The 27,897-nt window shown below is 45.4% G+C and overlaps 1 pseudogene; it reads left to right on the forward strand.

The window, feature by feature from the left end:
• The first annotated feature begins 477 nt into the window (after positions 1 to 477).
• LOC146191965 (uncharacterized) lies at positions 478 to 25,510 on the forward strand (annotated as a pseudogene).
• The last annotated feature ends 2,387 nt before the right edge of the window (positions 25,511 to 27,897 follow it).

Here is a 27,897-nt window from a genome sequence, read left to right on the forward strand (position 1 = left end):
TGGTTTGAACAAAACACATGAACTCAAATATCTCATTGTAGAGAAGCGTAGTCATTGACTAGAGCTTTTTACTACCTTTATCTTTATTGTGCTGTTCCGGGATGTTTTACCAATTTTAGTGACAGGTTCTGTGTTAAAAGTTTTTATTTTAGGGGAAGCCATAGAATGTGCATTTGTATTACTTTGTTGAACGGCAGTTTTTGATATTTGACCATACGAAACCATTCATAGGCAACAAAAATTAGCTTGCAATTCGGTCTGATGCTTAGTGTAAAATTTCGCTTTTGTAACCCCAAAATCTTCAATGGTGTCCTACTTTGTATCATGAGCAATGCTTCATGGCGGTTAGTGCAGATGGTTTGTATCTGACTGTAGTAGATGGTAATGCAGCATGTTTTCAATTTTTACAGGCACAGTCAAGTACCTTTACAATGGCCAGCTAGCCTGTGAACGCACGCACAGATTGTGCTTCAAGTAATGCGAAACGCAGCACAGGCTGAAGACACCCTTGAAGGCTTCAAGGGGCCATCCCCAGTGTTTAAACTGAAAGGCCTTGACCTCGTATGGGGTCTACCTCCAGACTATATGCACTGTGTACTGGAGGGCGTTACAAAACAGCTGGCTGACTTGTGGCTGTCAGTTACAGGATCACCGTTCTACATCGGACGACACATCAGACTTTTGGACTCTAGACTGCGTGCCATTAAGCCCCCTATAACCTTTTCTAGAACCGGACGATGCCTCTTGGAGAGTGCATATTGGAAGGCAACTGAGTGGCGGTACTGGCTCTTGTTTTATAGTGTCCCTTGCCTATCAGGTCTCCTTCCTCGGGCATACCTTGTGCATTTTGGACTCCTTGTGAAGGCTGTGTTTTTGTTGCTGAAGGATATTGTGAGTGAAAGTGACATTTGTGCAGCTGAAAAATTATTGTTCTCGTTTGTGCAACAGATGGCTTGGCTGTACAGTCAAACAGCGATGACGTTCAATGTTCACCAGCTGCTACATCTGTCTAAGGCAACGCGCATGTTTGGCCCACTTTGGGGCGCATCAACTTTTCCGTTTGAGGATGCAGTTGGCCGTGCACTGCTGCTTGTATCAGCAGCCAAGTTTCTTCCTATCCAGGTGGCTGAACGATGCATTATGCATCAAACATATCAAGATTTGGAAAGCCAGTTGGAACTTCCTGCTCATTTGGCTTGTGCAAGAAAAATATTGGGGCTCAGTGTAAGAGGACCTATCAGACATGTGCTCTCGGGATACCGCATTCTATTTCACCTTTTTCTGAACACCTTGGAAATATTTTCAACCTAAAATTTGGCTGTATACCACAAATGTCAAGGTACTTTCGCGCTCAAATTGGCAGCATTATTGTGCACTGTTCAGTTTATTCGACACCAAAGAAGACCTGCTAACGCTATGTAAAAATGATAAATGGTTTTTACTGTTGTATACTTTATCGGAGGCTGTGTGTATTTACACACTCAAAAATTACTTGCCACACCACTAGTGTGTGATGTGCCTCATATTGTGCAATGTCAACATCCACCTGCTGCTCAAAATAATTCTCTGTATTGTTCGGATGATGTGGCTGTTCAGTGTGTTTTTTTTATGCGGATAATGTTTTGTACTTGTGTGAGGTGCCTCATCAGAAAGGAACTGATACTGGAGTAATGCATATTTTGTTTATTTTATGGGGTTTGGTTTGCCAAAGTGACCTGGGATATCAGATGTGAAAGAGGGGAACAAGGGTTTATGGGGAGTCTCAGTTTGCACGCCGAGCCAAGGTTTCAACAGGGTGTTGACAAGTTCCCTTGTCGAAACTCGAAACATGGCATGGTTTGTCAACTGAAGTTCCCCATCAATCTCTGTTCATTTCTGTTTTATACTGTATAGCCATCTTCCTCTTCTTCTACCTTGAGATATGAGAGACGTTTAATTTGGTTTGCGGGGTTTAACGTCCCAAAGCGACTCAAGCTGTTAGAAACGACGTAGTGGAGGGCTCAGGAAATTTCTACCACCTGGGATTCGTTATTATGCCCTGACATCGAACAGCACACAGACATCTTGCTTGTTCACCTGCACCGAAAAGCGGCCGCTGCGGCCGGGATTCAATCCCGCATTCTCGAGCACAGTAGTCGAGCACCCTAACCACTGCACCACCACGGCGGGATAGGATATGAGAGACATTGTAGTTGTGGGCTGCAGATATTTTCGCCCAACTGGGAATTTGTAACATGTGCTGGCATTGCACAATTCATGAGTTCAAATAATATAAAAATGCTGTTGTGCCCATAGGCTGAGATGAAATTCTCCGACGAAACTTAAATGACATGCCTTTTTACATTTTCGTAGGATGATTATGCTTTTCTCTTGTTTCTTTAGTGTTTCAAATGTTTGCTGCATTTAGTATAATACTAGTAGTAGTAGTATAAAACATTTATTGGGGCTACAGAGTTAAGTGGTGAAGTGCGGGGTTGGTCGGGTCCTCAGTCCAGGACTCGGCTGACTGCTGCCGCTGCCCAAGCTCTCGCTAGGAAGGTCCTTTGTGCCGCTAGGTCGGAGCTATACAGGGCCACCTCCTAATCTGCCCACGTTGGATTTTCTTTGCGAGGTATGGCTTGGTTTTCTTGGCAAGCCCATACCGTATGGTAAAGGTCTGCTTTCTGGCCGCAAAATGCGCATTCAAGTGACAGAGTACCCGGACTAATTTTGTGCAGTCTAGCTTTGCTGTTTTAGGACGTTTGTAAATTCCTTTGGTGACACTCCTCTGATTTATCGAGTCTTTTAGCAGGTGCTGGGCATGTTTGAATCGCTAAGTGGACATGTTGCAGTATTTTGATATGTGGCCATGTGGGTGGAGTGATGAGGGATCTCGTTAGAGGAATGCTCGGGCTGTGGCATGTGCACACTCGTTTCCCTGTACTCCTTGTTGACCAGGTACCCATATTAACTAATACTTTGTCTCAGGCCTGGTTTTTGGCTCGAGATAGAATTTCACAGTCCATGGGAGCAATCTGGCCTTACATGTTGTTTCTGTAGGTTGTTTTGGAGTCTGTGACGATGTATATAGAATTGGTATGTTTTGCAGCTAATGTAATCACTGTCTCCTCCATTTGTGTGACGTCTGAATTTCTAGCTGTCGGCCCCACTACCCTATGACCTAGACAAATGACGGCTGGAGTTGTGATCACTTCGCAGGGATCCGCAGCATTCACAAAGAAGGCGCCTTCGTCCTTAGAGTAGTTCGTATCCATCGTCCCAGTTCATGCTTTGCGTCGTGCCTCGCGATATTATTGAGGAATATTGTGTGGTAGGGGCATGGTGTGGAGTTTTTTCCCTCCATTCATATAGTATGTCCGGTTTCTACAGCATGGTGCAAGGAAGGCTAATGCTGAGCGGTTCAAGTACTTTCCGTCCAATGGCGGTACCAGAGACACGGACTGTTTGCGTTACAAGATGAGTTTGTTGATGGTATTGTCGACGTCAAGTTTAAGGAGCCGGTCGCTAGATGCAATGAGAGGTAGCAATTGTCCGCCCACTTGTAGGCAATGTAAAGTACAGTGTCGAGTTACTTGAGGTCGTTCTTTCGTAGCTTGTCTTAAAGGGTTACGTAGGTTATGCGGCTGATGACAAAGGCCTGGATTAGTTGCAGCATGTCGTTCTTTCTCGGACCATTCTTCTTAGTTGTAATATGTGAGATAATTCTGCTGGTTTGCTCACACGTTGTCCGGATCTTAGCGATAATGTCACGTTGATCCCTTTGTTGCTAATGTACAGGCTGAGCATGTGAATGGTGTCTCGTGTCGATGTGAATCGTGGATCGTAATTTGGATCGGTTCGTTGCTGCCACGGGGGTGCATGACTAGATGTGTTGGCTTAAGTAAACAAACGAACAAGTGAAAAAGAAGAGCAGGTGATTCCGTAGTCGGTGAAAGCTTTGCACAGTGTTGATGGCTTTCTGGAGGGAATCATCGACCTGTGCCAGATGATGATGTCATCTGCATGCAGGGCATGGTGTATGCCTCCTATGGCGCTGAGTCGGTCCGGTACATTCAAAAGGGCCAGGCTAAAAAGAAGCGGCGGGAGCACTGCTCTTTGGGGTGTGCCCTTCGTGTCCATGTGGATATGAATGAGGTTGGATCTTGTATCTGGGATCTTGTATAGTTGACTATTTTCCTGAAATTCTTTCACTTAGTTGTTGGTGCGGACTCCAGAGTGCATGCTTTGAAGGTTGTCCAAGATTTTGGAGTGTCTGACATTGCGGAATGATCCCTTTAGGTCGATTCCAATATTGTTTGTAAGCCTCGTTTACGGGCTGAGTCGACGACCTTATGTTTGAGTTGCAGGGGGACAACTTGAGTTGACAGGTCGCTTCGGAAGCCAAACATACTGTGGTGCAGCAAGTTGCCTTCAAAGTAGCTAGGGAAGCGGAGCTGTACTGCTTTCTCCATTAGCTTGCCCATGCATGATGTGAGGAATATCGGGCGGAGATTAACGATTCTGATTTCCTTCTCGTGTTTGGGTATGAAGCTCACGTCTGCGGTTTTCCATTCAAGCGATAGCATCCTGCACTGCAGTGCATTGCAATGCATAGTATGCATTACATATTGTCATAATTTTGTTTATTTTTTTGTTTATTTCAGCCATTTATTACACCTTCTGCTTGGTTGTTGTGGTCCAGCATATGTAATAAATCAGATTGCTGTATATGACAACATCAAACAGACATTTCTTTATGCTCTGTATGCTACAGGGGCGTGTTCTTTTAAGGAAAGCTTAACTTCTGCTGTGAAATAAATTCTTTTCTTAACCTCTACAGTGATACAACTAAATGCTGGAGCAAATGCCTCTTAACGGAGGTCTACCAGCCTGTCAGTGATGAGTAGTTATCGTGACAATATAGTTAATACTTATCTTTGAATTGCTTAGATAGTGCTGCACATATCACTGGCTGGAAAGTAAGTGCAAAAATGTCCACCACAGCTTAACCGAGCATCATGAAAATTGGTGGTTGTGGACTTCCTTCAACAGACATTACATTTTCATTCAAAATGCTTGAAACGATGCTCTTCTGAATATTCAGTAATGTAGTAGCAACATGATAGGTATACAATTCCAAGTAAACATCAGCCCCATTTTCAGCTGAATCATTGAACTAGAAATTACGTCCAGCTGCTGTGTCTGATTCTTCCTTCCAGCTGGGAAATTTCGCACATCCAGATGGACTTCTGTCCTCATGTAGCGTGAAAAGAGCACACTAGAAATTCAGCTGTAAAACTGCTTTTCCATCTGAAATAAGTGCCCTTGACAAAAGTCTGCCGATTTTCATTTTTATTTTTGATTTAGTGTTGTGTCCGCTGCTGGATTGAGATGAAGACTAAGGAGGCTGCAGCCTAGAGCCTCGTCTCCAAGGCTAAGAGGAGGGGGCCCATTTATTCTAACCTCCTTCATATATGTGAAAAAATCTGAGTGAGGAGATGGGCCTGGGCATAATCTGATTCTTTTTAGCTTTTGGGGATACCTTGTCGAGCTGCAAAAACTAATTCCCCATCATATGAGAGGTCCCTTTCTTCGGACGTGATCTGCACTTGCTTGAGAAGGGCTTTTAATGGTTTCCTTTAAAATGTGTTACCCTGTGGCAGTGGGCAACACCTAAAAGAATATGTAACTGAAACACCAGATAGCAGGAAAACCTTCCTTTTCAACCTCCATCATCACTACCACCTTACAGCTCTCAAACAGGCCATCATCCTGCAGATTAAGAAGAGGGACATGTCAAGAGTAAGAAGAGGTTTGGTGCCACATAGCGGCTCTGCAGTGGCTACTCTTTTTTTACCAATTTATAAGAACCACCTTGCCTGACTATATCATAGTGTGTTAAGGCCGGGTACTTCTCCTGTGTTCTGTGTACTGCAAAATGCATCAATTTCACACTATGATTTCACACTAGTCCATTATATCGCCTAATCAACTTGATATAATTTTTTTGAAATAATATGTTTTCAGCTGGAAAATGTGCCCTCGTTTAGTTGAGCGGCGTTGCGGCGCAGCGCACAACTCACCTCGGGCCCTTCACAATTCTGAGTGCGCTGAGGGGGCTATTGGATTGATCGATGCTATAATTCACACAAAATGGGATTTGCTGCCACGTGGCACTAAAAAAACACGAATTTCTTTTTTGGCGTTCTCGTCTATGCGTTGGGGTATCGGCCACAGAAAAAAACCATCGGTGAAACATGGCAACTTGTTTAATTGGCTGCACGAAGAAAACTATACAGAAAATCGCATGAACGACCGTTTCGTTCGGCGTCTTACAAGCTACTGTCCCAGGCACCGCATGGTTTTGCCCGCCCTCCTTTCCAAGTCTTCGATTATCCCCTTTTTTACCTCCTTCGTACTCGGTAGGGGTACGGCCTGCGTGGCCACTCGTACAGTCGCGGCAGACATATGCTTTCGTTCAGAAACGGCGGCGGAAGCAGGTTCCCTTCTTGTCGCCTCGTCAGCGCCCGCTCCCAGCATAGTTGCCGGTTTGAATGTCGTCGAATTTCGGCCGCCAGCACGTCCACATGCATGCACACGCATGGACACAAGCGCAGGAACGTATACATTCAAAATATCCGCTCGGCCGGCGTTCAACGCAGCGAAACAGCGCGGAAACAATTACGTACGTCTCAGGGTACCTGCTTCGGCTCTGACGGTTTTCTTTTGTTCACGACACATGTTAGCCGCGGTATAACTCCGTATAAACCAATCAAAACATGTGAAAGCACAGTTTATTGGCATTGTTTGGCACGGTTAAAGAAGTTACTTTTATTTTCACTCCATGGTTCCTTTTGCAAATTGTCTTAATTATTTTGCGTGGAGTGCGTATTTATTTTAATACAATAACTGTATATTGTGCAGTGTTCTTTTATGCTAACGTTCTGAATTGATTGCCTTCCCCAAAGATGTAAGCCCAAAGCTGTGCACCGATTCGTAAGTTATTTACATTACTAATTTCTCTTCGTGGCACACTTTACAGCAATTATTATTATCATCAACGTATCCTTATGTCTCAAGCACTGTGACACCTTGCTCACGTTGTCTTAAAAAAATGTTGTATAATGTAATACGAAAGTCCCGGCGAATAATTTTGAATGATGGGATATCGCGCAGTTCTTGTGACCTCATACACCAACTAATGATCCCGAATGAAATAGACGTTCAGCCTCATAAAGGGCATCTAATATAAACGCCATTTGTATGAGAACTGAATGAGATGGGTAACATACGATGTTGTGCGTCTGACCATATCAGACAATTTATATGATCTGAAACAGAAATCATTCGACTTTTGTATGACATCGTATAAAAATACTTTATCGTAGATATATCGTTCAGAACACACACATCAGCTATCACGCATTTCTACGGGTTTTCAAATAGGGATGTCTCTGACAGTTTGCCATACAAGACGAGAATTTGCCATAACCTCAGAAATTTTATCTGTTTGTTTTTTATTTTCAGCGCCTAATTTATTTATTCCTTTCTTAAACAAGGGGAAGTCGCTTTCACATCTTGTGTCTAAGAAAGTCTGGAAAATGTTGTTGGGAGGTCAAATTTTTTTTTTTTCAATTCATGCGTTTTTCAAGGTTTTCTTGCCCGCTTGTCTTCTTTAAGATCTTTAAGCCGAAAGGATTCATTGTAAGCAGAAATAAAAGATTTTAAGGAGGTAATGTAAGCAGTGTTATGATCATTATCCTCTGCGATGACATCCCAGTTTTTTAAAAAATCAGATCTTTTAACTTAAGTATATGTTGTTCTGAGTAGTCTATAACCAGAATGTCGTTTCTAAAACATGATTCTGGTTTGAAGGTATCAGGCAGTAAATGGAAAATGGTCGGTAAGGTCACGAACGATCACCCCAGATTTGATTTCATATGTAGAGAAGGTTGTAATACAGATGTCAAATATAGTTTCTGAACTTGGAGCGTCACGAATAGGATTAGTAATTACATTTGAACAGCAATATGACTAAAAAAGCTCTTTAAAATGCAGGAATGTAGTGTTATTTGGGAGGCATTTATATTAAAGTCACCTGTAAAGACACACTAAAATTTGAGCGAGACACTGCATTCAAATACATCTGAAAACTGCATAGCATGACTCAAACATCCAGATGGTGGTTGGTACACGAAAGCAAGTAGTGTTATTACCGTGAATGATAATGAACTCAAAGTTTCCATTCAAAATTTCACAGCTTAGCGGAGTTTGGTAATGTAGATCTCAACATATCTATAGAGCACAACACCTTTACGCTTTAGTGGACGAGAGACCAACACACAATTATATCTCGGCAAAAGAAAACAATCATCCCATGAAAAGCAAGTCTCCCCAAAGCAAATAAAACCAAATCATTGGTTTAAACCTGTCAGAAACAAAGTGACCTCGTCAAATGTTTTATGCAGACACGCAGAATTGGGGTTGTTTAAATCAAACACGGAACACGTCGCCTTGTCCTTGAAAAGTGCATTTCTCGAGGCGAACGGCTTCATATTTTTGCAAAAATGGAACTAGGGTGTGTGTTCACAGAGAAATAAATATATAAAGAAGGGACACTCAAACCGTTTCGAGGCCGAGCGCCTAAGAGTCTGACCACCAACAACCAACGAGGCGGTGTACCATTGTGCGCTTCCACTTCACCTCAAAGATAGGCAGCTTATCATACATATACCGGGTTGGATCTAAGCGTCCCGTTTGCGTATAAACGTTGATGCGATGTCGGTCATGTGCCGTCGGGTACACCCACCTCACCGCGCTTTTCAACGCGTTGCTCAATTTGTGGGTAGCTTTGTTTATTTTCCACTAGAAATAATCCTTGTGTTTATTGAACTAAGAACGCTGTTAGCAAGTTTGTAGTGCGGCATGTATATATTTTTCACGTGAAACATAGAATACGAGCCATCTTGCACTTTTCTCGTACAGCCACTAATTGCTTTTGGGTCGTGTTTTGTGAAGAACATGTGCATTGCTTCCAATGCGTAAATTCTCACAGTCACTAGCAACATCGGGAGTTCACAACACAGCATTTTTCGATGTTTTTACCCAAGCCCTAATGTTTTTGTTTGGCACGACAAGAACAGTGTATTGCGCATTTGGGAACGTTTTGTGATTTAGGATTACGTGACTCTACAAGCACAATGCTGGTTCGTAAGCCCCATTTCTACATGTCGCGCTACTTGTTGGTGGCTAAAATTTCCCGCAGTAGCCGGAAAAGCACTGCTACCAGATCGTGGCCTGCATTATTGAGGACATCTACAGCTATTAATCACACACAGTTGGCTCCTCGTATCACTTGTCACACGGCCAGTGGGTCGTTTTCAACGCGATCATATATACTATTATGTTTTCAGTGTGTTGTGTTTAAATTGCTGACTCGCCTAATGGTCAAGCTGAAGAGGAGAAATTCCGCACGGGCTGTAAGGCATGTTTTCTGCCTTACGTGGCCTAGTCATTGAGGACTCCTTTTGTGTTGCTCTCACGGGTGATATTTTCGAAGAAAAACACAAAGCAGGTATGGGAATTTTTTCGCTTTTCTTCATGACGCTCTGCTAAGGTCACGAAGAAAATATGGCGCATTTTATAAAGTGTGTGATGTAATATTATTTCTGTACAATTAAAAATGTAAACAAAACAATCAACATTTTGTATGCAACCACTGCCTAATATTGTGTGCCACTGAGAAAAGCGACTAAATACGAAAAAGAAAAAGATACAATAGGAACAACTCCGATCGCATTACTTCGAACGGCATGAACGAAGGCGGCCGCGCGTAGGTCATTCGAGAAGTTAGATGGTATTTCTAGTGAAATGGTTTCGATCCACCACGTTATTACGTCTGTAAGTATTGCATAGTTAAAAGTATTAGGACCTTTGGGCTGCACAATAGAGGATGCATTTGAATATTTTAGTAGCCAAAATTGAAAGCATTGCTATCGAAACCGAAATAAAACACAGCTAAAACATATGCCTAAAATCTCGGAAGACGAAATTACCGGTCTGACCAGCCGCTCGTGGTGCTGGTGGAGTGTACTAGCTTGGCCTCAGGGCCGTAGGAGAGAGTTCGCCCTTTATGTAATATGTTTCTCCATGGTATACACTCACTTCAAGCTAGCGAGATCATCCTTGTCACGAAGGAAAACTGCTTGTGTACCGGGTTGTTTTTTTTACGAGAACCCTCTCTTAACGTGCAAATGAACGCGTAATCGGATTCCTTAGCCCATTGCTTGGCAGCCGATATAAGATAACGATATAACCGAGTCATGTTCTCGCATACAAACATGCCGGTCTCGCCATTTCTCAGCGCCTCTCTTTTTGCCAGCCAAGCATCACGTACCTTTTGATTTACGAAGCTCACAATTACGCCATTGTTTTACCCTCTTTAGCCGGAAAAACCTGCGTATGGCTGTTATCTCATTTGAACACAAGTTTTGCAGCTCCACCTTCGAGCTTAGGTAGTTAACCATCTTTGTCATTCCTCGTCCTCAATCTTTGGAATACCGTGCATTGCAAAGTTCAGTCGTCGGCTGCGCTACTCCAGATGGCCTACATCTAACTGAGTTTTGAAATTTCTCTAGACCATTCAGCTTTGTGGTCACTGATCTATTTTATCGCTGTTTCTCGATGCCACTATGGGAGTGTGGGTCAAGGTGCCCTTGAAGCGTCCATTTTCTCGCGCTTCCAAGTTCACATACATACGCCATATTACCTGAGGCATCAAGTATTCCATTCAATTCAAAACATATTTGGAAAGCCTTCATCTGCAAGACCGAGATATGGAAATGCGATAAACAAATTCATCGAAGAGAACCTGTCGGTTCTTGATGGAGTAGCTGCTGCTTGGAAGAAAATATGTCGTGTTGTACAACCAGAACATCCAAATCTCAGACGCATGGATAATAAATGAAACAATCTCTCAGTGGGACATCATGATATAGCCAGCACCGAAAACGAGAGCATTTAGAAATTAACCTCGATGATTTCAAATCGGCAGAAACAGTCGTGAAATTTGAAGAATAAAATATTAAGAAGGTTTTAAAGATAAAGAGATTGTTAAAGCATATGTAACAAACACGACTAAATTTACCAAGAGCTTCAAAATATATTGTATATATGACGGTACCAAAAATGCGCCAAAAGGAGGAAGTAACGACATCGAGGAGAAAATTAAGAAGTGTTATCCATTTTAAATGAACCGTTTAATGCTTCATCTAAATATAGAAACTACTTTTATTGTTCTCGCGAAACGTTTTACAACGCTGGCGCATGTTATAATTGATATTAAAGATAGTTTTGGTGGTTTAAGGAATGTATTGTATATGTAAAGATCACTGTAGGCGTAATTTTAAATAAGCAGGTGCCAATAAATTTTGAGATAAGATCGCCTGCCCATGTAGAATGTCCACTCGCGGCTCTCCGCTTTTCCTAAACATGTACCTTCGAATAAAATTTCTTCATTTCTGGAAAGAGGCTGCGCTCAGTTGCTGCGAAAACTAATATGAAGGTATAATCGTAGCCCAACTTCAAACCTACTTGCATTCATAATGAAGATCATTTCATACACCTCGAATGTAATTTTATTTCAGACGCAGAATTCCTTCAATACTAGTTTCAATTAGAGATTAAAAGGCCACGCAATCAATGTGTGCATGATCAGAAACATTCGGTACGACTTGGCCTTGATTTACCGATGTTTGCCCTTTGAAATGTATTGCATATGTAAAAAAAAATAGAGCAAGCATTTCTGTGGAAGAAAAATACACATGGTCATCGAGGTTTACTTCTGCGGTTTTGTTTGTAATAGAGTCTTACCAATTTTCTCTTTGTGATATCAGTCAGGGTTTCTGTTTTTCCGCTTATTTTTTGTTCTGTTCACATATCTGCTGTAAGGAGATAAAATGAGTTTCATCCTGAGTTTTCCCTTTTAGACTGAGATATAAGTTATTTGATTGCTTTGTGTCGTTTAAGTATTTCAGATTAAGAAGGCACAGAAGAACGTTTTGATGAAGGTGCGGCGATATGTCATGAGTTACAGATAGTAACTCATGACACAGAAATATATACAAGTGTTGCAAATGAAAGGCAGAGCAAAAAGTATTGCTTGACTCGTTAGATGTTTCTGTGCATTATTGCTTCTAACCGTGGATAAAATCAAAACTAGATTTTAAAAGGGTAAACGTACATCCTGCTGATCAATAGAAATCTGCATTCTTGCCTATTCAAAGTGCAACGTGATTCCTACAGCCAGGTTCTTGACGAAAAGGTTTCTTTGTTCCCTGGGTGGCTGGCCTATATTTAGCGTATCTTATAAATCATTATTAACTGGAATCCTAGGGATGTAGATTTTTTGTGGGACATCTGGCCGGGTGCTTTTAAAGGGCGTGCCATATGATATATGGCCACTGTCTGTCTGCCATAATAAGGTATGAGAGCACGTGTATTTATGCCCATCGACTTTGTACTTGTTTCGAAAATGAGAATGGCTCTAACACATACTGATGCAGAGGCCCTCTCACCGAGAATACATTGAATTTAGCGTTATTCCTAAAAAAATAAAGCCATACTAAGAGCGAGAATCAAGGGTCGATGCTACATATGATTAAGAGGGTTGGTAAGAACTTCTTAGAAATACAGCGCCGCCACAATTCCGACTGCAGCTACAAACCTTCTTGTGCGGAAGCGCTACTTCATGAAGTATTCTTAAAAGCAGAAAGCTCGAGGGAAGCCTCGATTCTTTGACCATGAGCGGATTTAAACAGGAATTTTTCGCACTTTTCGCATGATGGCTTTCAGGTCCTTGTGGCTGAAAGGCTGTAGTTTGCCCTCTTACATATCCCCATAAGAAAATCACCGACGGTGAACCGTTGGTGCATCGCGTATTACTAAAATTCTGTGAGAGGCATTGCCCTATAATTCTGCTGCAGAAGAAAACAAATATGGTGGTGAGAACTCCTTATACTGAAACAACATTAACCACAAGTTCGGATTGTGCTAGAGTAGACAAAAGTACCACTACTGTCCCTAACTACAACAGCGAGACTTGCTTCCTGTAGCGTCCCTAGCCGGACAGCGCATTCTATGCGTTGAAATCAATATTGGTGCAAATCCTGTTCGAACCCTCTCGGGCGAAAAATTGGAGCGTGACTGCACCTGCTGAACCGGACAAAATCTGCTCCTCGTCACTAAATCGCATTTCTTTTGGTTTGGTTTAGTTTGTGGGGTTTAACGTCCCTAAGCCTATGAGAGACGCCGTAGTGGCGGTCTCCAGAAATTTCGACCACCTGGGGTTCTTTAACGTGCACTGACATCGCACAACACACGGACGCCATTCCGTTTCGCCTCCATCGAAACGCAGCCGCCGAGGTCGGGTTCGAACCCGCATTTATTTTACCTTGCATTAGTGTTCTGTCAGGAAGATAAGAGAATTTGAAAGTGAAAAACCATGACAAGCTACGGACTCTAAGGCTCCAGCTCCTGATTGGCTCAGGGTCTTAAAAGGGTGCATATTTTGTTCTAGAGTCTACAGTGGACTGGTCCTGGTAATGTTTTTTCGACATCGCAAAAAAGAATATTCACGAATAAATGCATTACATGGAGTTGATACCATCAGAAATATGCTCTAATGATATCCCTCATGCAGTTTTAATTGTTATGAATAAAGTTTATGCAGTAGTAAAGTATGTCTGAATCCTCTCTTGGTGATCGGGATGCAAACACTTCTGCAATCCCTGTGATATATAAGTGAATAATGGAAACCAGACTTTTGCCCAGGTATGGCAAAATTTAATCATTTGTTTTGCATGTGGTTAAGGTCATACTCTCAAGGAGAGAGTTCTCTTTAAGTTACATTATGTGGAGAAGGGTTAAGTGCAAACGTATTGTTATTATCATTTTTGACAACACGATTTTCAATACTCATCATTTTGTACGCCCAAAAACGCTACGAGCCATCACCTGTGGCACTGTGATTCTGTGTGTTCCCTGCAACTGTCAAGCTGCAATGTTTAAGAGTAAAGTTGAATCAGTTCACCAGTGCCTAAACTGAAATGTTTCTGTCTCATTTGAAAAGAACACGGTTTTGTGAGCACTATAACCTTGCTAGTTTTTGAGCAAGTCATATAATCCTTTATATTACTTGTCATGTAAAATAACCGCCGGGAATTAGGGATGACCTCGGCGCGATGGTGCAGTGCTAAGACGCCCGACTACTGTGCCGGAGAACCCGGGTTTGATCGCAACCGCCGGTGGTTGCGTTTCGATAGTGACGTCTGGGGTCTTTAACGTGCACTGACATCGCACAGCGGCCGTGTCGTGTGCAATGTCAGTGCACGTTAAAGATCCACAGGTGGTCGAAATTACTCCGCAGCCCTCCACTACGGCCCCTATTTCTCTCTATCAACTTTCAATTCAACCTTCCTCCCTTCCTTTACGGCGCGATTCAGGTGTGGTTGCTCTTGGCCCTACGGGGTTGGGACTGGTAGGCCACTGCCGCTTGCGGCGGGGGCCAGCCTGCCACCATATTTTTACCTAAGCAAGGCGTCCATGTGCTGTGTCATGTCAGTGCACGTTAAAGAACCCCAGTAGGTCGAAATTTCCGGAGTCCTCCCCTACGGCGTCTCTCAGAGCCTGAGTCACTTTGGGACGTTAAACCCCAGAAACCGAAACCAAACAAACCACTATTATAGGCCGTCATTTCACCCGCTACTGTTTCGGTTTTGGACGACGGCTGTTGCGATGCGTGTCTTTCTCCCCTCTTTTTTTTGTCTTCACTACTTTTTCTTCTTTCCCCACGAGGCAGCGGAGGTGGCTCAGCTACGCTGCCAGTAGCAGGCCCGTGCATTTTTTTTTACTTCTTCCTTCAGCCGCAAGAACCCAAAACAAGTATGACAGATACAGCGCCTTTTCTTTCCTGTGAACCAAATATTATTATTATTATATTATTCAGGAATGCGTTCGAGCACTCGTCCATACGGCAGCAATTGCGTTCCACAAATTAATGACACAAGGTCATTGAGCGGCAACGGAAGCGCCACAAACTCTCCCCGATCCACTGGTGGTCGAAATTACTCCGTTGCCCTCCACTACGACTCCTCTTTCTCTCTTTCCACTTTCACTCACACCTTCCTCCCTTCCCTTACGGCGCGGGAGGGCTACGGAGTAATTTCGACCACCTGGGGATCTTTAACGTGTGCGATGTCAGTGCACGTTACAGATCTGCAGGTGGTCGAAGTTACTCCGTAGCCCTCCACTACGACTCCTCTTTCTCTCTTTCCACTTTCACTCCCATCTTCCTCCCTTCCCCTACGGCGCGGTTGCGGTGTCCACAGAAAACAAGTAAGACAGTTACCGCGTGTTTCCCTTCCTATAAATCAAACAAATCAGAAAACAAGTGAGACAGTTACCGCGCCTTTCCCTTCCTATAAATCAATCACGAAAACTCTCCCCATCCAATCAGCTCTGTGGCGCCTGTGAGCAGTTCAATCTAGCAGGTTGGAACTGTAATATTTGAATCGTTTCGAAAGTTCCTTAGTGCCATTCACTTGATTGTTGCGTGTATGGTTATCTTAATGCTAATTTGAAACTTTCAATAATATATTGGATACTGCATATCACACGCCTACCTTCCTGCTGTATTCTACCCTCTTATACCATGGACCCGCACGAGCACTAAAGTGACAGAGTCCAAGAATTCGGTGCTCTCATCTTTGCAGACCCGTTGTGCTTGACTGTAGTAATTTGGTGCCAAATTGTAATTTACAACTACCGCTCTCTACAATATGCTACAACCCACAGAAATAACGTAGAAGGGGCTCGTTTAAAAGAACTCTAAATTAAATGCTTGCCACGATCATATATTCGTCACTGATGCATTGCACTCCAACACCTACAAGATAACCGTGTACCACCAATTCTTTCTCTCTGCGCTCAGCCATGAATGTGCACCTTGGAACAATGATGCCAGTTTTTCCTGTGATATTCTCTGCGCTGCCAATATCCTGACTCCAGCCTAAAGAACGAGCCATCTCGACCATCTTCAGAATATTGACACCACTTAAATTACACTCCTTGTAAGACCACGATTAACGGCAGAAGTTTTGTTGCGCTTAACGTCTAGCCTGCATTGTATCCATAGGGCGACTGGACTCTGCTAGTGAGAGCCAGGATTGCAGCCTTTTGTTTCGGAACAGCAGCGCAAGAAACCAGGTCACAAGGAACAAACTAAAAACAGGACTAGCGCCAGCCGCGCCCCAAGTACACTCTAAATGTGGAAGTGTATTCGTTTTTACCACCTCCCAGGCGTTTTCAAGACGAGGAAATAACTAAGCTTCACTGTACGCAGAAAGTCCCGTTTCACGGAAGCAATCTGCAGTACAGCTTTCTCGACATTCCCTCTGCTGCGCCGCTAACGACAGCTAATTTAGCTGTTCGACACACGGCGTCTCGAAAACACCCCGGCTGTGCTCCATTGAGCTCCATTCAAACACTACAATTTTATATAAACAGCATACTTTGATGCGCTATAGAAAAACATTTTACGAAGTCAAATAGCAGCAGTAAGAGTAAATCTGGATACACTGCATTGGCGTCTCAAACAAATATCTTGAAGGCTACAGTGTGTAAACTTGTATAATGAAGATGACTGTAAACAAAATGTTCGCGTTGCAGAGACAAAAATGGACTTAAGCTCTCTCCTCCAATAACAGTACAGGTTTATTTTCGCTAAGTTCAGGCTTCCAATATTAACCCTACACTTCACCTCAACCAGATTTCGTTACAATTTTAAAAAGAACATAATTTTTTAGTTATCATTTTCCAATGAAACCGTCTTTTTTTCTCACGTATTTACAATCTAGTGACGAACAATTTCCAAGCACTTAATGTGCTTATGCTTCTTTTGCGAAAGCTCTGAAGATCGAATAGGGAATATCTGCTACATACATGTCGGTCTCTTCCACGCTCTTAGATTATGCTTGCATGGTATATGGTTCAGCAAGGCCTCCCACTAGAAACAAACGATTTGATCCAGTCCATTTTTTCGGTTTATGGTTATCATCCACTCCTCATAGACCATCCCCAATAGCTAACCATATGTAGAGGTCGATGAGCGGCACTAACTTGTACAAACGTCATCGAAATTGTTTCCCAGCCTAAACATCTTTGCTATTCAATCGATGTGCTGTGCGATGTCAACGCACGTTAAAGAATCCCAGGTGGTCGAAATTTCCGGAGTCTTCCACTACGGCGTCTATCATAGGCTGAGTTGCTTTGGGACGTTAAACCCCACAAACCAACCAACCAGTGATCACATCGAAGCTTCTTTAACACTAACATGACAGAAACCCATCTGCAACGGCAAAGTCGCCTTTCGGCGCTAGATACGAAACCGCCATTCAGCACCGAAGATGAAGTTAATTTTGTGAAAATGTAATCTAAGTCGCATATTGATTGTGTGACATAAAATAATAATAATGTCGTAACCCACTCAAATCTGTATTTTTTTTTCTTTTTCGACAACCGCCGGGATACGGCTTTATCACTCTGATTCTGGCATGCGTATGAAAGCAGTGTTCTTTGTTTGATTATGATTGTTGTTGCGAGTCGCGGCTTTATTAGTTTCTCTGTCGCGTGGGATGCTCCAAGATTTTCAAGATTCCGGCCACTCTCGTATATTTCTGCAATGTACTAGACTGCTAAGTGAAGCAAAAACAAATACAATGTGCAGAGAAGAACCCATAAGACGATTGACCAGCGCGAACTACCAACTGTTTATTCATGCCAAAATGAAGAGCGCATATAAAGAAAAACCAAGCATGCGCGGAAGAGGGCACATAAAGCAGTTGCAATCAATGAAAAAACATTTCCAAAAAAAAACACTTTCCGCTGATTACATGTGGAGAGAAGTATCGCTTACATAATGATCGGATAGCTTGTCCTTATGTTTTGCCTCTAATAGAAGCTTTGCCTTTTAATTCCTACTTTTGCCTAGAATCATTGTGTTCTCAAATCCTGCCCTACACTTGCATGATACCAGCTGCTGCATAAAATTGGAGTTTTGTCCTTTAATTTAAACATTTCGAGCATGCTTCCGTAGCCAATCATTATCACAGCGGCCAGTGTGGCCAACATTTGAAGCACCAGATAAGAGTGGGATGTGGTAAACCCACCTCAATGTTCACATAGGGTAGCCAGTGTTTCTTGTTGCAACCCCGGCCGGGACACCCAGTGATGCATGAGCAAAGCTTCGGAAGCTTGTTAAGTGCTGTAAACACCAGGGGCACGTTGTGCCTGCCCGCCACCTTTTTAAGGTTGTGGGATAGACGGTGTACATAAGACACCGCCACCGGCTTAGAAGAAAGGGTTTCAGCTCTTTTTCTTCGTCTGGCCTTCTTTTTTTGTAGGATGGCTTCAGCTACAGCTGCTATTACCGGTCCAGAGACACCTTCTGCATCTAACCTCAAAACCTGATCATTCAGACTTTTTTGCATTTTGTGAGGGCATGACGTTTGAAGCACAAACTCATTGCAATGTGAGGCTATGACTCTCTTCAACGCTTTTCAGTGCGCCTTATCGTAACTTTATAAACCTTTCCTGTTTCGGATAAAGTACATCCAGCAAAGACGGTCTTCGCAGAACGCCAAATTGAGGACTAAAAACGCAAAATATTATTGTCGAGAAGTTCGTGAGTGAACACTTACTCTTGACCGAATTGAATAAAACATGGTCGGGGGGTTATTAGGTTCCACTTAAAAAAAAAAAAAAAGTCGTCGACATACCTAAAAACATTGAAAACAGGTCCCCATTGAAAAGGCTGTGCATGTAGGCGGTCAACTGACGATAAAAATAGGTCGCATAGTATGGGCGCCACACAATAGCTGATACATATACCTTTACGTTGCAGAAAAAAACTGATTTTCGTGATATAAAAAACTAACCTGTAAATGACGTTCTATTTGCTAAAAAATTATAAAGAGAAATCCCAGCTGTGTTCTCGAAGGCCACAGCCCCACAAGCTTCAATGCTGTCTCACCAAAACTCACAATTAAGCAAGCGCTTTTTTTTTTCGCTTTTGTTCTCGGCTACAGTAGGCAAACTGCAAATGCCTTTTAGGACAATTGTTAGTGAGACGGGTTCTTGGCAGCACAACGTGAATTGGTGCTTGTTGAGAAACCTTAAGCACATTACTGTTAATGACCCTTTTCTGATAAAACACTCGCACGAAGACGTTAAATCTGTGCAGAGCAATTATCGGATAGGTTTCGCCTTTTATATCAACATCGAAGAATTGTTTTACTCTGTGCCGCATGCTGAATTGTTTGTTTCTGTGAGAGACTTCACTGAAATTTCTGGGGCTGTGGCCTTCCAGATCTCAGCTGGAATTTCCCTTGATAAGTTTTAAAATTACTAGTACTTTATTTACAGGCTACTTTTACATCACATGACAATATTTTTTTTTAAAGCGCAAAGTTATATTGATTGGCCCTTCAGTGGCACCCATTCTATGCGACTTATATTTATCTACAATTTATCGCCTACTTGCACAGTATTTTCAATGGGGACTTGTATTTAAAGTTTTATTATATATCGACGACATTTTATATTCCTTTAAAGGGGTGGGAGCTTTACATCCCCCGAACATGTTTTTATTTGATTTTAATTTTATTTAATCAACTCGATCAAGGGTGAGTATTCACCCACGAACTTCCCGGCAATATGATTTTGTGTTTTTTGAACTTCAACTTTATGGGCTGCGAGGACCACCTTTGCGGGATTTACTCCGCCCGAACCTAGGAAGATTTATAAAGTTATGATTGGGCGCGTTTAAAAGTGTTGAAGAGAGCCATATAGGCTCAGATTGCTAGGAGTAGGCGCTTCAGAAGTCATGCCCTCAAAAAATGCAAGAAATCCTGAATGATCAGGTTTTGAGGCTATTTGCCGAAGGTTTTCCTGGACAGACCATATTGTCGAAAACAAATGTAGAAAACGGCAGAACAACCGAGCTGGACCTTTTTAATGAATCAAAACTCGAGAGACGAAGACTACGCTCAGCCGCGTGCAAAGACATGGTTCGGCCACTTGGTGACGCTAGATGATGGACAGCGGTTTGGCCCTGCCCCCCTTCCAGGATGCATTGACCCGATGCCGCAAACGTAGGGGAACGATAGATAAGCGGAAAAAGTTATACGAGGGAGTCTCTGGCTCTGGTTTGAACCCTACTAAGCAGCGGGCAGTTCCTTGTGGTAGCACCTCGTAGTTAACTGTGCTGAGACGGCGCAGCGCCTCGTAGGGTCCAAAGTAACGCCGCAAAAGCTTTTCAGAGCTCCCTCGCAACCTTATTGGACTCCACACCCAGACTTGGTCGCCGGGCGTGTAAGTCACCTCTCGGTGTCACAGGTTGTAGCCCTGGGCGTCGTGTTCTTCCGCTGCCGAATTCGCAGTCGGGAAAGGTGGCGCAAGACTTCTGCGTCACGAATAGGTTGGTCAGCCCCTTTTACAATGGAGGGTGCGGAATCCGGAAGAAGCATGGCATCCATTATAGTCAAGGTTTCGCCTCCATGAACCAAATGAAATGGAGTGAAGCGTGTAGTTTCTTGGAGCGCAGTGTTGTATGCGAACGTGATGTACGGCAGGATACGGTCCCTGTTCTGATGATCGTCGTCTACATACATTGAAATCATATCGGCAATTTTCTTTTAAGCCGCTCGGTCAGCCAATTAGTTTTAGGTTGGTAGGCTGTTGTCTTGTGGTGAGTAGTGCCACTGAGTCGAAGGACCTCGCTCGTGAGTGCCGACGTAAACGAGGTTCCCCTGTCAGTTAGGACTACTGTTGGGGCACCGTGATAAAGCACAATGTTTTGAATGAAGAAATGGTAACTTCTACGGTACCACGAGGATGAGGCTGTCAGTGGCGGATGAGGCTGTCAGTGACAACCGCTATATACCTGTTACTCATGGAGGACTCCGGGAATGGGCCCAGTAAGTCTATGCCGACCTGTTAAAATTGGAATTTCGGGGGACCGCTAGGCTACAGGAGCCCCGCTGGTTTAATGGGCGGTGTCGTGCGCTGCTGGAATTCACGGCAGGTACGGACGTAGCTGTGCACAACGGCACCTAGCTTGGGCCAATAGTACTTTCGCGTATCCGCGCTAATGTGCGAGAAAAACCGAGATGGCCGGAAGAAAGGTCGTCGTGGGACGCACGAAGAACTTCGTCGATAAGCGTTGAGGATACTACGAGCAGATAAGCAGTCTCCTTTGGACCGTAGTTCTTCTTGTAGAGCACACATTTGCGCAAGCAAAATGACGACAGTCCATGCCTGAAGAGCTGATGAGGAGATGATACGGTTTCTTCGAGGCATTCGACATCACTGTGTTTCTGGCCGGACTTGTGCACGATAGTAACTTCAAATTCTTGCAACCGAAGGCTCCATTGAGCAAGCCGATTCGAAGAATCTTTCAGGTTTGCCAGCCAACACAGTGAGCGATGGTCGCTCACGACACAAAACGAACGACCGTACAAGTACGAACAAAATTTCATGGCTGCCCACACAACAACGAAGCACTCCTTTTCCGTAGTTGAATAATTAACTTCAGAACGGGATAAAATGCGACTGTGGTAAGCAATGACGCGTTCCGCACCGTCCTGCCGCTGAACAAAGACGGCACCGAGGCCAACGTTTCTGGAATCCGTGTGCAGTTCCGTGTCGGCACCTTCGTCGAAGTGGCCAAGTATAGGCGTACATTGGAGGCGGGACTTGAGTTCCGTGAAGGCTTTTTCCTGGTCGGGACCCCAAAAGAACTATTAGCGTCTTTTGTCAGGCGGGTAAGAGGCTCCGCTATGTTGGAAAAATTGTGGACAAACGACGATAGTACGTGCAGAAGCCAAGAAATCGACGCAAGCTTCGTTTATCCGTTGGTTTAGGGAATGAAGCTACAGGGGCCGTCTTTTCTGGGTCTGGGCTAACACCTCGAGCGCTGAAAATGTGGCCGAGAAATTACAGCTCATCAAAAGCAAAGTGGCATTTTTCGGCGGAGAGAGACCGGCGGATTGAATAGCTTTGAAAACAGCGTGTAAACGTTTCAGGTGCTCTTCGAATGTGTCCGAGAAAATCCCAACGTCGTCGAGATATACGAGCTCTGATGCCACTTCACGCCAGAGACTACAGTGTCCATCATTCGCTAAAATGTGGAAGGAGCCAAGCACAAGCGTACGGGATCACTTTCATACAAACCGTCCGGCGTACTGAACGCGGTCATCTCACGGTCTCGCTCATCGACCTTTTTTTGCCAATATCCACTGCGAAGGTGAAGTGACGAAAAGTAAGTGACATGGCGAAGGCGATCGAGGGAGTCGTCAATGCGCGGTAGGGGGTACACATTCTATTTCCTGACGTTGTTGAGGCGTCTGTAATCCACGCTGAACCTCAAGGTTTCATCCTTCTTCGCGACGAGGACAACAGCCGTAGCCCAGAGGCTCGTCGACGGTTGGATAACGTAGTCCCGGAGCTTTTCTGTTACTTGGCGGCTAATGGCGTCACTTTCTTTTGAAGACACCCGGCAAGGACGCTGGCACCTTTGACGTTGGTCGTCGGAAACTATAAATTGGTGCTTTGTTAGTGGTGCCTGTCGGACCGTGGAGGTTGATGCAAAACAATCGCAGAACGAATTGACAAGATTCTCTATGCAGCGTTTCTGACTTGGCATGAGGCGCGGGTTCAGATCAGTCTGAATGGCTGTAGACGTCGCATTGTCGAGGTCTGACGCGTTGAATAAAGCGCTCTGGCCTGTATCTCCAAGTTCTTCAAAATAGGCCACCGTCATGTTCGCCGTCAAATTATGGGTTTTCACACGTGAAGTTTGTCAGTAGCACTTCGGCTTGTCCTCGGACAAGTTCGACGAGGCGCCGAGCTACACAAACTTGTCGAGTGAGAAGCAGTGACATGTCACCTTCAGCAATGCCACGCGTACCGGTGCTTGGATCACATTCGACTGTGACGAACTTGCTCGCACGCGGAGGGATCGTTACGTGGCCGTCATAGATGCGCAATATTGTTTTCCGGAAGTCTGTGTTGTGATCAGCGGCTCGCTTGGTTGAAAACGATACCATGAGTTGCTCCTGAAGGTCTATAATAGCCCCATACTCTTGAAGGAAATCCATTCCGAGAATCAGATCTTTACAGCACTCTTCTAATACGGCAAAGGTGCCGGTGAAAGTAACACTGCAGATCTCTATGCAGCAAGTGCACATGCCAATCGGCGTCATCACATGGCCACCGGCGGTGCGCATCGTTGGCCCAGACCAAGGCGTCAGAACCTTACGGAGTGCCGTGACTAGCTAGCTGCTCATGACGAGAAAATCGGCACCGGTATCCACGAGGGCTGTCACATTACAATTGTCGACGGTTGCAAAAATTTCCCCTTAAACAATGCGTTTGCCGCACGTCGGTAAGTTCGTCGGGTCGGGTCATCGCCGCTCGGGCCGTCGCGTCAAATCGTAGGGCGGAGGCTGTTTAATCTGAGCTGAAGCGGCGGCATTATCCCCGGAGGTCGCCGTGTTTAGTTTTTCTGGCGAAGGAACGTGCCTCTAAATTGCCCTTAGGAGGAGTTATCGACTGGGTGAATCAAAACGCCTCGGAGAAGACGATTGCGACTGCCGTTGAAGTGACGTCCTGTGTATCTCGTTAGCAGCCAGGTATTCCTCGATCCTCTGTGGTCTTTCGCCATAACGGGGTGAGGCGCGTTTGTTGCACATCTTCCTAAACCTATTGTCCGGAATGAGCAGTTGCGAAGAATATTACCAGGCTCACCACAGTGATAACAGAGCGGTCGTCTGTCAGGCGTGCGCCATAAGTGCGCTTTGCTGACAGCGGGACGCTGGTCTTGCTGCGGATCGACGGGGCGCAGATCTTGTTGCTGCTCGACGGGGCGCAGGTAACGAGGCGGTGGTCCGGAAACAGGGCGGAATGGATCTGGCTTGGGGGCAGGTCGACTTAGGACATCACTATAAGTCATGGTGCATGGCTCCAGTAGTGGTGCTTGCTGTGGGTGCACCGCTCGCCGGAGTTTATCACGAATGACGTCCCGGAAAGGATTCATTGCAGTTGGAGCATCCATGTAAAGGTTCTGCAGCTCTTCGCGGACAATGCTCCTCACAATCACCCGCAATGCTTCGTCCCTGGCTGCTGGCACGGACGCGCAGTAGGGTGTGGCCGCTACGCTTGCCTGATGGCCGTATTGGGTGCAACGTTCTTGCAGTGAACGCTTCATGCTGGTCGCTTTTCTCGCGAAATCTGCGACAGTTCTTGGAAGGTCGCGATTGAGGCCAGCGAACAGCTGTTCCTTCACCTCGCGCCTGAGGTGCCATACCTTCGTTGCCTCAGGCATGGTAGGGTCGGCCCGATTGAAAAGTCGCATCATGTCCTCCACAAACATGGCCACGCTCTCATTTGACTGTTGAAACCTCGAACAAATTGCAACCTCTGCGTTTTCTTTGCGCAAACTCGAGCTGAATGTTGTAAGCAACTCACGGCGAAAGGCTGCCCAGTTGACAAAGGACACCACGTGGTTCTCGAACCGCGTCTTGGCCGAGTCTTGCAGCGCGAAGTAGACATTCATTCATTAGCTTCCTCTCGTCGTCCGATTGGTTGAACGCGGCCACACGGTCAAAACTGGCCAGCCAGTCGTCCACATCCTCGAACCGGTCACCGTGAAATGATGGCGGTGATCAAGGTGCGAGAAGGATGAACGGTGGGGCGTTGCTGGAATACTGACTTGTCTGACTGCCCGTGGTAGATGTCATGGCTCGCAGAGGTATGGTCAGTGGTTCAAACTCTGGTTGAAGGCTTCGAAGGCGACGGCTCGCTTTTTGGACGGGAGCGGCGTCCAACCCCGTGAGTCCTTCTGCTTCCAAGGACGACCGGACGAGGATGCGGGAGACTGGCTCGACCTGTTCGAACGCGTGGCAACGTTCAATTCCTGGAATGTCGAAGCGAAGCTCAGCCCGGCTACTTTGCTCTTGAAGGATCTGTCCGAATATGGTTTGAAAGTCATGAGTCAGCTTTTAGGAATTAGGAAATTGCAAGAAAGTTTTTGACTGAATTTGCAATTTTTGTCCGCAGGAAAGAGCCCAGGCCCTCCTTCAATGGAGATTTCAACAATTTCAACACCTTCATTAGGCTGTTCTGGCTTACGTTGAGGAGACGAAGAGCCCCTTTCGCAGCTGCGATCCCAATATTGCAGAAGGAAGAAAGTGAAATGTTTGATGTAAGGTGTTAAAGACTCGCTCTTTGCAGTACTTGTCACAAAGCTCCCAAAACCGTGATTGAGTTCGAAAGCGAAGCATCCACCATTGAGAAGATGATGAACACTCGGATGAGCCACTACGATCGATCATTCCAACCGTACTACTCACGCCATTACGCCAGCGTATCTGCGAGAAAAGTCAGCCTTCGGGACCTCATCCGAGAGATCGTCTGATAGGAACCCCACCGATCGCTGAAATCATACCAGCAACCCCAGGTGGCAACGCTTGTGAACGTCGTCCACCAAGAAGTCCAGCTGGCACTTGGCGTTCCTCAAGCGATGTCTCTGACTGATCCAGTGCAAGAAGCAGCGATGAACCATGTTGCCGCATTACGAAGTCCGGAACCTCGATGCGTCCTTCTAAGCCCTCGTAGCTACCACCCTACTCCCGAAAGCCGCCCCTTGGCTCCCGACCAATGGCCCTACCACAATCTTGAAGCCCCAGGGAGTGCGACGCCTGGAGGACTGCTAACAACCAAACCGCTGTGCTTCTGTTGAGGCGAGGTTGGAAACAACTCCGTCACTGTACGTACAAACGTATCGGCCTGCTTGGCTTCGCCATCGACGCCCCACTACCCCGTCCATTGGAGCAACCACACGAAATCAACGACTTTCTGCGGAGGGGAGAACACGTGCCGTCAAGTCATCTGTCGCGCTCACAATCGCCCTACAGGGCCCGCTTTTTGCTTCGCCAGGCCGCAGTCATGATGAAAGTGGGCAAGGAAGGTCGCCTAATCTCAGCAGGGGAAACTGAAGGCAGCAACCTTTGGAGTTCAGGTTGCCGCACGAATAGATAACAAATATTCTCCGCCGACGAGCACCGATGACGACGTTATTACGCCGGCGCTCCTCATGAAGACGCTCTCGGCGATCACGTGCCCTGATTCAAAGTTGACGCTGCCGCCCAGCGAAGTGATAACGGTGTACCCAGGACGCGACCTCAGCATACAACGAAGTAGAGATTGAACACCGAAGCCAACCTGTCACACGAGGACACGAACAAGTGACCTCGAAAGTGCTCTTGATGGTCGCACGGTTAACGCCTTAGTAGATACTGGAGCCGACTATTCTGTCGTCAGTGGAGTGTCAGTCGCCAATCTTAAGAAAGTGAAGATTACATGGGATTTCCCGCTAATCCGCACCGCTGGTGGTAACCTTATTACTCAGTTCGAGCGATTCACCGCAAGAGTGAAGGTGAATTGGCGCACTTATGCTATGAGGTTCGTGGTTCTACAGAACTGCTCGCGAGACGTGATCCTGGATATGGATTTTCTCATCTGAACATTGGGCGATCATCGAATTTTGATTTAAGCTCATCAAGATTTCGACGGACAACGCCATACCCATTATGACGACTTCAACGCTACTTGTCGCTCCAAACGTTATCGACGAACTATTGACCCTGCCGCCCCGAACAAGAGCGGTAGTCTGCGTGGGTAGCGCTGACATTGAATCCGCCAAAGGCGCAGACATCGAAGACGCCAAAGGCATTGTCGATGTCTGCGCTCAGCTGCTCTTCGAACGAGGTCTTGGAATCGCAAGAGTCATCACCAAATTACGGTGAGGACAAGCTCAGGCGCTGGTGACGACATACATCGAAAGATACCGGAACCTAAACAGATGGACGATGATCGCTTTCCCGAAGCGCTAGCAGACGCCCGAGATATTTTCGTCCCACCCGGTCAGCCCGCCGACTATGCACTCATCCGAGGAATCTGCCCACTTTCGATGTCAACCCAGCAAATACCGTGCTGCAGACAAGACCAGATTAGCACTCTTAAAATTTACAACAAGTGTTTTTCGGCAGCGTCGAAGGTGCGACAAACTCCATTGGCAAAAAATCGCATTATTACGGAATAATACCCCCGACCTCTCCGCCAAAGCCCCTACTGCGTATCGCTGCAAGAACGCCAAGCCATCCGCGAGCAAGTCGAACAAATGCTTTTTGACTACGTCATCCAGCCGTCAAAGGGCCCCTGGGCAGCACCAGTCGTTCTGGGACAGAAGACGGGACACTGCGTTTCTGCGCCGAGTATCGCCGCTTGAATAGGATAACGAACATCTTATTTATCCTCTTCTTCGCATCGACGATACATTGGTGTGGCTGAGCAACGCGAGGTACTCCTCATCGACGGACTTAAAGAGCAGCTACTGGCAAATTTAGGTCGACGAACGAGACCACAAAAAGACGGCATTCACCACACCAGACGGCCTCTTCGAGTTCAAGGTAATGCCATTCGGCCTCTTTCTCCGCACTCGCGATGTTCCAGCGAGTAATGGAAACCGTACTTGCTGGCTTGGCTTTAAATGGCATATTTGTCTGGTGTACTCAGACAACATTATTGTCGTCTCTTTGACCTTTGAAGACGACTGAAAACGCTTCGCACACTGCTGACGCAATCAACTCGTCAGGAGTAATTGCACTTCGCTTACGAGGTGCTGTGGTTTCTGGCCAACATCGTAAGCAAGGACGACGTTCGTCCAGACCCAAACAAAACAGCTTCGATCGAGCAGTTTCCCCAGCCAGGTGATAAGCAAGCTGTGCGCCGATTCCATTCCTC

This window comes from Amblyomma maculatum, chromosome 4 (assembly GCF_055883805.1).
Source record: "Amblyomma maculatum isolate TAMU_Amacu chromosome 4, ASM5588380v1, whole genome shotgun sequence".
NCBI lineage: Eukaryota > Metazoa > Arthropoda > Arachnida > Ixodida > Ixodidae > Amblyomma > Amblyomma maculatum.